Raw genomic sequence first — 15,124 nt, 5'->3', positions numbered from 1 at the left:
ATGTACCATAAATTCCAAATAGAAGCTTCCTATAAAAAGCGGCTTTTATTGTTTTTATACATCCTTTATTTATTAATTTGTTGCATACTGTATTCCAAATTTTTGAATCCAAACAAAAAAACTATATAGAGTTGTTTCTCTCAGTGTAGTCAACCTGAACCTGAATCTCAACTTGGGGCATTTGAGGCCGCCGCTTCTTTCTGCTTATGAATGTACTTGGTACTTGGCCCGAAGGTTTCGGAACAGGCAAAGGCAGCTTTTGTTGCCATCCCTCTCTCCTCCGATCCTGATGCCCTAAGTCCCGTTTCCCCGTCTCTCTTGCACTCCCTGGCCGGCGTCTTCGCTCGTTATTGTTACTTAAAATAGCTGAAATGAACGAAATGAAGAAGAAAACGTGAGGCGACCATATCCCAAATTTGAAAACCGGTGTAGCCTGAGCCAGCCTCAGCCTCAAACAAGCCGGAGCGCCTCAGGTTTATGTCCAGGAACGGGCCCAATCCAAAAATGATTTCAGATCGAGATCGGCCCAGGTAGACCACCTCTCTACTTATCTCTCCTCGTCCTTTCTGGTGGCTCTAATGCTTAATTATCAAGCATAATCGGTGTTTATTAATAAAATAAGCAATGCAAAGTTAAAGTTGAAGGGATAGAATCGGTAAACGGACAATTTAAGCTGGTAATTTCTATGCTGACATTGCCTAGATATACTCTATGTTGTAAATCAAAAAATTTATACTTTACGGTGTAGAAAATGTATTTTTTAAGTCTTTAATTGTTGCCTGAATCAGATTTTCATACTAAGTCTAAAAAACCCCAACTGAAATCAAATATAAACATTTAATTACAACATTTACGTTTAAATATCAAAGTTATACTAGTTTATCTTAGTTAATTCCCCTCCTAAATCAAACTCAATTCACTATTTGTAATAGACAAGAAATAGTGCATTTTATAGTTTATAAAAAGAAATCCTTAAGGCATATCCTGCATTGTCTAAGAACCCGTTCAACAGATGTTTGAAGAGCTGAATCATAGATAATTTTATTTTCTGCTTTTGTAACTGCGGATAGGCAAACCCTTGATGTAATTATTATTGTCATTTATTTATTTATTTTATTCTTTTTTAAGAATAATTTTTTTGCTTCTATATTCAATGTATCATTTTAATTACTTTACACATTTCTACAAGTGGCACCAGTTGCTACTTAGTTTATTCCTTCACTTTCCTTCGTTTTTCCAACTCGGAACCTTTTTCAAGCCTCGAGTACAGTTCTTATACGATCTTCGCTTGGGAACCCCGTCCTGTAAGGACGTCACTCTGACCCCTGTTCGCCTTGTGCCATCTGTAGGAATGTCTGTAAGATCCTTTGCTGCGTTTATTTTTTTTTCCTACAATGCCAACTCCCCTTTTCTTGTTTGTGGCATGCGCTAAGAAGGTTTGTTTGCATTCACATATATATATATTTATATATATATATGTGTGTGTGTGTAGTTAAAGCCATAAGCGACAGCTGCAAACTATTTTCCTCTTCCTTCCTCGATATGTACGACACGGCAATACGTCAGTCGGGGTCCCTCTGTCAAACCTCATCGAACCCCGCCGAATGCAACACGGAGCTCTTTGCTCTCAGTTGAGTTCTCATTACTCAGCTCTCAGTTGCCCTGCAGCTCCATATCCATCCTTCAGGACACGAAAGTTGTGAAATGTACAGTACACAGGCTTTGCGACATTGTAACTTTTACATTTTCACTGGGGTTTACAAAAAAACACTAACAGGAGGAAAAAGGATGAGGGGGTTTTTGGGTTGGAAGTGACGAAAGGACGACGACGAGTCAATCTCCTGTCTCATATCCGTCGGCGTCGGCGGTTACTTTCTCAGACTCCTTTTTGCTAACCAAATCAGCCATAAAGTGATTATATATTTTAAATTGCTTCCTGGCTCCTTTGCCAGTGCTTAAAGTATCCTTGTAAAGGATATATTTTGGAGTTGGTTAAATTTTTAGACTCTATCTAATTTTACACAGAAATCTGTAAATAAATATAATAAAAAACCGTTTTATTGTACTAAATTTTCTTAAAAAAATTCTTTTAAAGGGTAATAAATCCATAAAAACCGAAATTGTAATCGAAAATTCCCGAAAGTCTGTGTATATTACGTAAATGTTCTTAAACTCAATCAAAGAAGTGGACGTGTCCTGTTCTCTCCCTGTTATTAAGTACCGATCGTGCGATTGTTTTTCTGCGTTGTTGATTTCCGGTTGATTTAAGACTTCCTTTGTTGTATGATTTTGCATGACCATAAAAGCATTATTCCTTGTAAAAAAAAATACTTGTGGTTTTCATGCTAACTTCTCCGCGTCTGGAGTTCAATGGACCTAGGCCTAGGTAAGCAATTAACACCTGCCAGCATGATTATCATCGCGGTAGTAGTGATCCATCCGTCAGAAGAGACCTCTTCAGGTCAGACAACTTTTGCTGGTTACCATGTACAATAATTTACTCGAACTAAAATTGTTTGTCACAAGGAGAATTTACTTATTTAGGGTATAAAAAGTTCAAGTTATTAATGTTTTTGAAAGAGGGATAATAGAGAAGAAAGAGATATCCTGAGAAAACATTCTGATTAGATCGTTTATTTTTTTCTGTAATAAAAATGTAAGCCTTATTTCATAGATCTAATACGTTTTTTACTAATAAACTAATTTTAATGCAATTTTGATTAGAAGCCTGAAAAGTATCAAAAGAACATCACCAGACTAGTTGTTCTATCAATCTATTATGATAGATCTAACCTTAATATTAAACTCTATTATAGCTTGTTTTCTTGCTTTCAACTTCTTTTTACATTGTAAAGTTTACAAATGTTATTCCATCAAGTTTCAGATGAAACAACACCAGACTAGTCGATCTAGCCATAATATAATTGTGATAGAGCAAGGCTTTGCAAACATATTCTATTTAAAGTAGCTTTCTTCTATATTTTAAGGTTGAAAATATTATTTCTCCAAGTGTCTCCCCCTATTTCCTGCTTTGGTGGCTGGTTCCGGTAGTCGGGTCATTTAGTCAATCAAGGATTCTGGAACAATAGGCGCAAGGATTTCGGACCTCCCTGCCCAGACGCCTATTGTTCGAGTGTCTCGAGTCTCGGTGTGCTGCCCACCTTGGAGAAAAGCTCTCCGGGATTTCGGCTCTCCCAGGCTCTCCCCTCTCTCTTTTCCCTGATTATTATCCCTTTGCTGGTGGATGGATGCATTATCCTCCCCTATGGCTATCGCTACTGCCCTACTGCATTCCCTTTCGTGCTGGAGTTGGTCTTTCTCGCTCTCTCTCTCTCTCTCTGACGAGATCCCGAACCCTGCAATTGAACAACTGCATTCCTGTTCTGCACTCGTGTCGCCATTCTCTCTTTCTCTCTTCTCTCTATTTCTCTCAAGCGCTTCTTCTTCCTTTTCTCCCCGGCTATTTTCAAGGCATTTGTTGTGGCGAGAAAAGAAGTACGCAACATTTACGAATCGAACGCAGCAGAAAGTGGAAGTGATCAGCGGATCTCTCGGATCTTTCAGATCGCAAATCGTTAATCGTTAAAAATCGCGCGTTTTCTTGTTATTAAATTATACCGCAAATTGCAAATAAAAAAAAAGATTGCAACTCACGCAAGTGAAGCACAATGCAAAATTACAAGAATACCTAAAGTTTTATTGAACGTATCTGCAAGATACTGAAGATAATCGTGTTATGTTTTAACAATGTTATAACCCACAAAAACACACACACCGCCAGCACTCACTACCAATGCAACCACCAGCCACGTTTTGGGCTCCAACAAGGATATAACCCGAAATTTATAAATCATGAAAAAATAGTATAAGACCCAAAACTATCTGCTAAATCTTGTTTTCAAAATTTCCATCAAGTTTTCTATTTGTTATTTATTCTTAAACATTTTTTACGTGTTAAACAAGTTGTCTTTTCAAAATCTCATTACTTCCTAAGTGTTTCTATTCTAAAAGTTACTTTCAAATCGTTCTAAAAGTTATTACCATAAGTTTTCTACATTTTATTGCAAAAGCCAAATTCGTTTAAAGCAAAATAACGCTTACTTATTTATTACAAACAAAAAATATTATTAAATTGGAATTAAGTTTTTTGCTAATTACTATATTTATAAACAAAAACATAAGTTATTATAAAACCTATTCACAAATTGCTGCCGCCAAAAAGACACTTAGGATTACGTTTCAAAATTGCTCAATCAAGGCGTCAACTGTGTAAGTATTTAAGAAATATAGGAACTTGATTTACTTTTCCTGTAATATTTTGAAACTTGCTTAATTTAATGAAAGTGTTGAAAGAGTGTGACTAACTCTTATGGTATTTTAGACTGTTTTGTTTACCATCACTCGTATTTCTGTTGGTGCTTCCACTTACATCTAACTGAATAATTAGACATTTATAGGTATTCCCAACTTGTGGCCCAAAGAGATATATAAGTTCATTGAACGTGCTGCGGTCGAGACCGAAACCGAAGCCAAACTCAAAACCAAAAACCGAAAACTAAAAACCAAAAACCAAGAATGTCTAGCCATATATGTACACACAAGTCTAATTGCCAGAGTGTGAGTTTGTTAGAGTATCTCTGTGGGTTTGTTGAGCAATCTCGCACTCACAGTTAGGGCGGACAGGTAGTCCACTTAAGGTATTTCTCTCTTTCCCATCACACACACACGCACACACACACGCTAGTGGAAGCTTAAATGGGGTTCGACGGTGGTGGGGTCGCACGTCTCAATGTCGATCGTTGAGCAATGTGATTCGTAATTCGTAGTTATTGCCTTTACCTCTTGGTAGTTTTCCCAACTGCCCAACAATAAAGTCAACTGATACAGGTATTTAATGGAAAATGAGAACATTTATTTACATTTATTTACTTGGAAATCGAAGGTTATTTTTATATTATTTTATTGTTTCCATAATCGGGTTTTCAAGATTGATTTGCAATAAAAATAGTAATCAGGTTCCTAAAGTAATGTCTGGTTTTTCTCAGTGAATTTCCACCGTCTCATTACCCCGCATTAACCGAGCACTTTCCACTCTAATGGTGTTCAGACCCCAATGCAATGTCTGTAAAAATAATTAACGTTCAAATCAAATTAATTTGCAATTTGTGTGAAGTTGCCAGGGCCTTAAATCTCAACCAGTTTTAAAAAAAAGGTACAAGAAAATAGAAGACGGGGCAGAGACTTATGAAAATTCAAGGAGTGCAAAATCCCCTCTTTCACGTCACAATCAATTTCAGGAAAAGCTCAGGACATGCCAGAAGATGTTCAATAAGTGTTTCCTGCAGTCATGCTGAAAAAAAAAAAAAGAATTTGAGGATATTAAAAGGAACAGGGAGGAGGTGGTTTGATAGTCAGACAGCAGCAAAGGAGCATTATGGGATAGTAATGCACCGGGAAAAAAGTATGATATTTATTTGGAATTTTAATTAAATTATTTACTATTGTTGATTATATTATATTATTAAAATATTTATTTAACTTAATTTTTTTAAGAATTTTTTTTTTATATTTATTATTATTGAATATTAAATGCCAAATATTATGAGATAAGGTAAATAATATATTACTTCAGATTAATAGCTTAATATTGAACTGAAAAAGTTTATTAATGTAATTTTTAATGAACAAAAAGTCGTTACATTTTCAATAACTTTCTTATATAAGTTTATATCTTTCCACTGTGTGAAAAACTTCACCCTGTGACTCTAAAAACTCTGACTGACATTCTGTCAAACAGGCGGCGACGTCGACGTCAACGTCAACAGTCGTCTCTGCCAGCGTCGCTCCTCTCTCCGATTCTTCACCCCCCTCCCCCTTTTTGTTTCACTTTTATTTTCAAATTTGAATATCGCGCCAGGGCTTGGGATTCTCAAGTAGTTTTCTTGCTGATTGCATTCCATGCCGGCGTCGTGGTTTCCTTTCCTGCTCCGCTTCTCCTCGAGGAGCTCTTTTTCATTTCCCATATGTCTGGCACTCACGGGAGGCTGTGCTATATACGATATATATATATACACGATTTTTGCACCCCACTGAAAGCCAAAGGGGTTGCTGCTGCTCTGACGTTGACGAGAAGGACTTGCAGGGAGACGAAGGAGGAGAAGGAGGATGCAGGCGCAGAGGGAGGAGGCGGATGGGTATGAGGACCAGGATGACGATGAAGCACGATGACGAGGTTGACGAGAAGCTGCTAGATGAATGCTTGACGCAATTCCTTTGGGCTCTCAGACTTGAAAAGCTGCCGGCTAAATGCGTCTGGCTTGGAAATTAACCAGAAGTTAGGGTCGGAGGGGGCAAGTCTAAGACTGATTATTATGTAATGAACTAAATCTAATTTTATTTAAAAGTTTTGTTAGATTTATCAAGTTGTTAATTAGTACTTAACTGCTGGTTAAAAAGTAAACCAAATTTTTCTAAAGTTTTAAACCGAGTGTTAAGTTTTAACTGGAGGTTAGACTTATTTGGGCTTAGGTAAAGATTATTTATGAAAATAAGGAAGATGCATAAGAAGCTTAAATTATAGTTTAGGCTTCAGGTAATATAAAGGACTTTAGGAATGCATTGCATGAATGGCTTTTACGGCCAGTTAACTTTAACTGACTGTTAAGCAAATGTTAAAATTAATCAAGGTTTGTTAAGGCGCATAATAATATCTATTATTATTAGTAAAGGAAATATTATGGTGGTTATATTATATAAAAAACCGCTTGAGTAAAAATTAATTATATTAAATTTGACTGGTTAATGTAGCTGTCAACGTTTTTCCTAAAGAAATAATGGAACTAAAACTACACTTGTGTTACCTCCTTCATATTTCATTTGCAAAAAAATGTCGCAAGTGTCTAAGCCAAATTTTGGGCAATGAGTTCATTGATCTTAGACCAAAGACCATAGAAGTAACATCTGCTCAAATACGAGGTTGTATGTGCTCAGCGCTTGTGTTAATCGTATCTATGCCACCGCTTTGTGTGTCCTCCCCTCACACTCTCGCTCGCTGGTTTCCCTTTGCCTGCCTGTAAAAGTTTATGATATGACAAACGGAAAAAAAATCAAGCAAATTATGGTAAATACGCCTCTGAAAACTCACGCCCCGCTTCTGGGTTACGGAATGGGCAGAAAACGGATACACACAGGCACGGTCACAGATACTCGGCACACATGCATAAATGGAGAGCAAAATAACACAGGCACTCGCACACGCACGCATTTCCAGTTAATTAAAAGTATTTATGACACTGCGCACATAAAATGTGTCTTCCAAAGTACAAAAGTCCACCCAAGGATCGTGGGAAGTTCCCTCTTTCTTCGCCCTCCCGACATAAAAATCTTGCAAAAAAAAAAAAAAATAGCGGTAGGAAAAAATCAAGCATAGAGATACTCTAATTGCATATGCACAAAAAAAAAATGTATGTACAGTGGAGGGGGCACAGGCCAAAGTTCTTCTCTCTGCGCCTGTGAGGGGTGATTCTCCCTCCCTCCCTCCAGCTAGGCTTCTTCTGGTTGTCTCGACTGGTTTGTGGGAAAGGAGAAAAAAATCACACTCACCGATCTGTGAGTGTCTGCTGATCATTCTTCTTCTGACAAAAAAAAAAAACCAAAGGATAACACAGCCCTGCACTCCTCAAGGCACAATGAAAAAAAAAAAGCGAAATAAAAAAAAAATAATATAAAACGAAAACTGGAATAGAGATTACATTTTGGGTTGTTGTGAGAGTCTCATGTAGGGTAGGGTTTTTTTTGGCAGCGAAGATCGCCTGACAAGTTGTCGGAAGATTTTTTTTAAATATATAAATCGGGAATATCAGTTAAATCGAGTCTGGTATGTTAACATATTTTTATACTTTATCTATTTATATATTTCCAAAAAGAGCACTAAAAGTTAAATGTATCTTTAAGATATAAAATCAATTTCCTTACAACTACTTTCTTTATTAAAAAAAAAAGGTTTTCTTGAAGAATTTAAAGAACATATCTAAAGTATGCCTAGATCGATTCGTCTAGCGATTCTTATAAGAAATCAAGTGTTGATATCTTTCGCTTTCTCTACGCTTCCAAACCCCTGATAGAAACTATAACAACCTGGCATACAAAAACATGCCCAAATATTTATTCAGGTTGCTCTTAATCCAATCGGGTCAAATGCAAAATAAATAATTATTGTCTAAAAAATGTGAATCAAGTCTTTAACAATAAATATGCAAATAAACACATTTTATACGCAGATCCAAGAATTCACAAGATTTTAAAGTTATGTCTTTAATAAATTTAAGAGTTTGAAAAAAATATTTATTAAAAGTACAACCATAACCATATAAAAATATAATAGCTCTATCAAACATTTTTGGTCTATATTTTGTGTGCCAAATTTTTAAGAAAAATAGCAAAAACTGTCTAAAAAAATTCAAATTTAATTTAATGACAATTTTTACAACCTTCTCTATATAAAAAAAAACCTTTCTGCCTGAAAATTGGCAACGTGCGATGTGGCAACAATGTCGTCACTGCAATGCAATGCAACACTTGGCACACAACTGATAAAGATGCAGATGCAGGATGTTCCCGCCTCAGTCACCGCCTCTGCCTCTGCCGGCGTCGCTGCCGTTGTGGGTGCGGTAACAGCGACGTCGCCGCGTTGTCCATGTGAGCGGCTTTTAGCCGGCAGCTGAGAGACATTTTTACGTTCCACACTCGCTCCCACGGTCCCTCTCTCTCAGCCAATTCGCCGTCTCGCGAGATTGTGAGGTCTTTTTAGCTTCGTCTCGATTGCGGCGAATCAGTTTTTCGCTCACCGCCGGTCGTTCTCGTTGTTGTTGCTGCCGCCGCTCGGGGGAATTCGTGGAAAACTAAAGAAAAACCGTGCAACTAATTTGCAAAATCAAAAAAATAAACCTATAGCACTGAGCCAAAGACTGAGATACAACGATTTATTTCAATTACCCTTTACGGAAGCAGGGAAACAAAAACAAATTGTTACGTTAGGCGTGTTACGTTTTTCATACCCTTGCGTTTTCTCTCTCTCTCCCGTGTCTCGCTCTCTCTCTCTCTCTCTAGGAGATTCTCTCGCGCTTCTCCGTGTGGATTTCGTTGTCCAACTCCAGAAAAAAGACATTGTGGGTCCGAATTGAAACGCGCGTTCAAATTCATTCAGTTGAAGGCGGTTGTGCCGCGAAAAAGTCGTAACTTCGAGAGTTTCCGAGGAGAAAATCATCTGCCGCGGTCTAAATGTAATGTAAAAGTAAACTAGAAAATGGCTGTCCTATCGGCATAGATTATGTAGGCTTACAATCAAACGGACCGAAATGCTGTCTCAATCAAAACGTCAAGTTCTCTCTTTCGTCGCCAGTCCGCAAAAATGTGAGAACCAGTGTGTGGGGGGAAATTGGAAAACTAAGTAACTAGAGAACTGAAAAGCGAGAGGAAAACCCAAAAGACTGCAACTGCAAAACTCCAAAATATAATAACAACAAAACACAGCAACAAAGTGCGCGCGTGTAACAATTATGTGATATCTACAACAACAAATGCTCGAACGAACTGCTGACGTCACGCACAGTAGAATATAGAATGTAAAAAAGAAAAAAAAAACCGCGTAGTAAAGCTAAAAGTTCCCACACACACACACACACACACTCGCGGAGACTGAATAAAAGAATAGAGGAAGAAGCAGCGGCAGCGGTATATAATACGTGGAATCGAAAAAGTAAAAGAAAAGAAACACCCGCAAAAGAAAAATTTGCAAAAATGAAACGTGTGTGATATTCAAAGAGCAAGAGGAAGCAGGCTGCGGCCGTGGAGGAGGAGCGGAAGAAGAAGAACAAGCAGAGCGTGTGATATATAAGCAGTAAAAAGGCGACAAAAAGAAACGACAAAAGTCAGAAATTCCAATTTTTAGGTGCGTTCCCATATACTTTACCTATTTATTCCGTCGAAATAATATTTCAAGTATCTTAAACCAAAAATTCCTGTCTATACAGTGATCAATTTATTACATTTTGAGTTTCTTTTAATAAAATTACAAATTGTCTTCAATTTCAAATATTTATTTAACCGAATTGTCCTCCTTCGCCTTCAGTCAATTAATCATTCATTTTTTGGGTTTTCTTAAATCCCACTAATAACCTCCAAAACTGATATGGTTTCATCATTCATTCTTTCAATCCCTCAATGCTCCAATTTTGGTTATTCTTAAAAGGGGGAGAGAAGAGATAATAATTTCAAGTTTCCATCATGTTTAAGTTCTTAAGTGTTTTGTTTGCCGACAGTCGGCGGCATTTTTTTTTATTGCTGCCCAGGTAAAGGTTTTATTTTATACTTTTATCAAAAATATAAGACTAGGTTTTAGTTGTTAATATTTGGCAGGTGTGTTTTACCTGCTAGCGGGTTGATTTTTTCAAAGAAATGTGTATATTCCAAAAGGTTCAAGATCATTTTACTGCTGGAAAATTTAAATATAATAAGTTTGTGTGACTTTTTATAATAGATGCTAATGAAATATAGCTTATTTCCTAAATCTGTGTTATTATACTTAAAATATAACTTATTATCTATAATATATGTATAAAAATGTGTATTATTTAATTGGACTTTTCCCGTATATACAAATGTACATATTGGTCAATTTCACTGGACTTCTATCAACAGTTTTCCGCGTTTAATCTGTGCCCACAACTTAATCGCGTGTACATATGTGTACATACATATACTCTCACTATAATGTACTTATGTGTACATCATACATATGTATGTATGTACATATATTGGACCCCGTGTTATCAGACTTTTTCAGTACACAATATTCGATTGAATCTAATGCGTCATCGTTCGAGTGTCCAAGCAAATGAATTTCGTTCCCTTGCACATTATGTACACAGTGCGGAATGTAAATGGCCGATAAATGCACGGTGGGGACTTCCCCGAAAGTGCTCCAAACAGCCGGCATTGAATTTCCTTCCACACCCACGCAAAAAGATTTCCCGTTTTCGCTGCTCCGCGCCGCACCGGGTTTTCTTTTTTTGGCTTGTGAAATATTTTGCGACGCATTTTGTGCGCGTCGTCTCTCCCTGGATAAAGCTTCCCTTCTCTTTCTCACAAGTTAACTTTTCTCCGCCTCTCACTCGTTTTCTCCAGCCAGTTGGCAATTATTTTTGGGCTTTCTCAAACTGAAAAAACAGCTGAAAACACTTGCGAGGCTTATAACAAGTCCCTGTAATAAGCCAAAATCAACGATTGTATGCTAATTTCAAAGTTCTATTATTTAAAAATCCCTTGAGCACTGGGTTTAGTAACTAAGAATATTTAAGTATATCTTTGGTTTAATTACTTAATTAATAATTCAATTTAAAACTAAAAAAATGTATGAAAAGCGTAAGTTCAGCACACTTTCCAAACTGTTTTCCGCTACTTTCGATTAGGGCCGATTAGCCTCGATAGCTGATATCGATACGAACGTCGATATTTTGTGCCAATATCTACTTTTAACAGGGCAATGTTAAGTGGCCATTTTTTCTAGGAACATTTTTTTGTTGTTCCCCTTTTATGCATTGCAAGTCGCCTTTCTTTTTTGGCTTTTGCAAATTCGATATCGCCTTTCGATTGACATTTCTGGGTTAAGCTTTGAAAGAGCATTGGGCTAAATGTAATTGGCTTAATTTAAAGATAATAGATAATGCTGAAAATAAAACTGAAAACCGGCTAGAAAAAAAATTGACCATGTGGACTTTTTTCCCCCAGCCGGCAACAAAAACAAGAGAGCGAGAAGTGAGAACTTCCATGTGGATTGTGATTGTATCGGTGTGTAACAGCTGTTATTTCGATTTTCAGGCCGGCTTTTGCTCTCTGGCTCTGCTGTCTTTTGCCCTCTCTCTCTCTCTTTCTCTGGCTTCCCTTTTGGTTGCTCTGCAGCATCCACACACACATCCGTCTTATCTCTCGCTCTGGCTCTGCTCTCTCTCTGTTTCTCAACTGCTGCTTAATACACAAAATTCGTGTATTTTTTTCTCAATTGCAATTGTTGTTGCCTAACACCTTGTAGTACAACACACACACACACACTCGTCATACTTTATTTATTGGTATTTATTTCACTTGTCCCTGCTTTTCTACTGCGCATGCAAAATAATGTGCAAAAAGAAAGCGAAACTTTTTAGCATTTCAACTTTGTGTGGGTGTTGCTTCTCATGTGTGTGTGTTTGTGTTCCTGCGTGTGCGAGTGTGGCTGCACAAATAGTAAATGCATAAATAATAAGCATGTAAATGCATATGGGCATCATAATTAATTAATAACGGTAAATTGGCATGCAGTTATTATGCTGCAAATTTAATGCAAGCAATTATGAGTATTCGATTGGGGGAACCAGAGAAGAATAGGGAATTCATTCAAGCTTCCGGTTACATTTTGCTATTGAGGGATTATTGTTTATTTAAAAGTGTACGCATTATTCATATTCTTATTCCTAATATTAAGCTTAAGAGTTGGGTAGTTAATTTTTGTTTTTAATTTTAATTGCCTTTAGCTTTTGCTTAGATTAAACATGTTCTTTAACCTAAAAAACATCCTAAAAAATATATGAACTACAAAAATTTGCTACTTGGCTTGTCTCTTTTTTTTCTATTTATTTATTTACCTTTACTAATTTGAAATTAACACGGCCAAGCTGTGTGCAAGAGAGGGCGCCGCCGCTATCAATAGTAGTAGTGGCCTAGCCGCATTGCGTGCCTTGAGTCGCTTGGCTGACTTCTCTCCCACTCGCACACCACCCCCAAACACGCTCCCCATTTATTTACTTGGCCTCTACATAATGTGTACGCTGTATTTCTAGCCTTTTTCTTTATCAGTCACTCTCTGAGAAGTAAAAAAAAAAGGAAAAAACCGAGGCAAAGAATAGCACAGAAAAGCTATTCTACTTATTGTTGCTGCGCTCTGTTGCGTCAGTGTTGATTGCAAAGAGAGGGAGAGATTGAGAGAGATACAAGGAAAAATGGAATATAACAAACAACAAAAAACAACAAGTTGTTATTTATTTATTTGCCGTGTAGGCCACATCACATTTTCAACGATTTTTCATTCGTCACATTGGTATTTTTCATGTTCATTTCCCTGTTTGCATAATGTTGTAGCTGATGTTTGCTTTGCCTTGTGGGCTGCTTCGCTTTTCGTTGTTAAACTTTTTTTTTTTTTTGTGTGTGCGCAGAGATGATAACTGACTGCACTTAGAAGTTATTTTTAAAGTAAAGATACAGATACATTTGCCCTCCAGATACCAATTGAGCTATTTGTAGTAGTTGGAAAATATATAATGCAGGGACGGCACTCGCCTAAATTCATATTTCTAATTACTTAAACTTTTACTTATTTACTTTTCTATTTATTTTATTTATTCTGCGATGGTATTTGTTTAGAAGTAGCTGCAATTCTTTTAAACAAAGCTGTAGGTCTGGTTCTTTCTTAATTTTGTTATTTATAAAATCTCTGGGGTTGCATGCGTGAATTATTTTTCCTGCTAAACTGTGTTCTTTCGGTAATTTTATACGTCTCACTGTAATTTTAGATGCAAAATCTCCGATAATATTTCCAGCTACTTGTTCGCATTTTGCGTGCCGATCAAAAGAAATTTAAATTGGAAATTTCAATCGGCAAAGAGACCTACCTGGTTTTAGTTTTGTTTTTTTCTCCTTTACCCTTTCTCGTCGCTGTTTTTAATTTTTTTTCGGTTTGCCTTTTGTCTGGCCCACATCATTTTGCACTGCCGCCAACGAATTTTTTAGCATTTCTTTTGGCGGTGCCCCAAGAGAGAGAGAAAGAGAGAGAGGTGGGGAAAATAAAAGGGGTAAAACTGAGAGAAAGAGAGAGGAATGTACGACTTCCATGTATAGGACTTGAATTACCTGAGCTCATTCGTCTGTAAGCAGATACCGTTTCTTTCAGCTCAAGCACACACAAACAAATTAACACACGCTTGAAAAATCACTGCCAAGCTTTTTGGCTAATGTAGAAAAGGCTTGGGGGAATCAAGTTGCCGCCAACGCTGCCAAGTGAGTTAGAACGTCTGGACGGGGAACAGTGGCTTAATATTTAATAATTATACCAGCCAATAATGTGATTTTTCGGGGAAGAGCCAGAAAAAACGCAACACCAAAGCCCCGGTGTCACGAGCTAGAGAGAATGTATCAGCAAGTGTCTTCATGTGCCTTCGAAAAACCATCTCAAGATTGCGTCAAAGAATTTTCACAGATCGCTAAGCGCCAGCGATGCCCTCGAGGTTGACCAAAAACTTTAAGATTTCCTTTAATATTTTTGAATCCAAAGCAAATGATATCAGTTTCCATAGTTGGTTGACCTTGAGGCAGGTGAATTTAAGCAGGGAAATATTTACAAGTTGGGGCCAGTGTGCAACGACATTACCTGACGCGTTTGGCATTCCAATTTCTTGCGAATTTCAGCAAATTCCAAACGACATTTAAGTGGGCTTCGCTGCTTCATTTTACCTTTGCACAATCTTTCTTAAGCTTTGTGTTCTTATTTTTTACCATTTTTTGCCCCAACATGTAGAACAATTATCAGCTAGTCAGCTAGTGGAGTTGAAGAGGAAACCGCATAGTTTTGCGGATGTCATTCCTCTAGTTTTTTGTATTATTTGGTTTCTTTGCATAACTCATAACAGACTGCTGTTTGGTTAACAGTTTCTGTTATGCAAATTAACATTGCATGCAGGGCCGAGCGCTAATTGCCATTTTTACCTGCCCTGTTGTTGTTGTTGTTGTCGTTGGTGTTATTATTCGTTATTCTTATTTTTTCGCTCATTTGAGCATTTTAATTTGTTGTTGTCTTCTTTCCATTCATGCTCACTTTAACCGCGAATGGGGCCAACATTCCTCTAATGAACTTAAAGCCGAGCTTGTGGAACAAGAGGTGACAGGTATACACGGGCAGAAAAACCTGTTCTTTTTATACACATTTAATTCGTGAAAAGGATATTTACAAATTGTATTCAATGAAAATAATACTTAAGTGTGAAGTATGTGTAAAAACAATTAGGTCAAAAATTTAACAATATTTATTTTATTTTTA

The 15,124-nt window shown here is 37.1% G+C and overlaps 1 protein-coding gene and 1 long non-coding RNA gene across 3 annotated transcripts in view; one reads left to right on the top strand and one right to left on the bottom strand.

The window, feature by feature from the left end:
- E2f1 (E2F transcription factor 1) overlaps positions 1-15,124 on the top strand; it is a 44,341-nt gene that overhangs the window by 21,051 nt on the left and 8,166 nt on the right. Inside the window, exon 1 of one of the 2 annotated variants that reach the window (XM_017180149.3) lies at positions 8,837-9,949. The exons of the other annotated variant lie outside the window; for it this stretch is intronic. The gene's annotated coding sequence lies outside the window, so the exon portion shown is untranslated. Of the gene's footprint in view, positions 1-8,836; positions 9,950-15,124 lie in introns of those variants that run through there. 2 annotated transcript variants of the gene reach the window in all.
- On the bottom strand, positions 10,041-13,784 carry LOC138928786 (uncharacterized). The gene is made up of 3 exons (XR_011445146.1): positions 13,704-13,784; positions 10,428-10,492; positions 10,041-10,241 (listed from the first exon to the last, which is right to left on the bottom strand). It is a non-coding gene; the product is annotated as an uncharacterized lncRNA (long non-coding RNA).

The sequence above is a fragment of the Drosophila kikkawai genome, chromosome 3R (assembly GCF_030179895.1).
Source record: "Drosophila kikkawai strain 14028-0561.14 chromosome 3R, DkikHiC1v2, whole genome shotgun sequence".
NCBI lineage: Eukaryota > Metazoa > Arthropoda > Insecta > Diptera > Drosophilidae > Drosophila > Drosophila kikkawai.
Note: the sequence above shows the minus strand (reverse complement) of the source record. Positions and strands in the feature narration are given on the sequence as shown.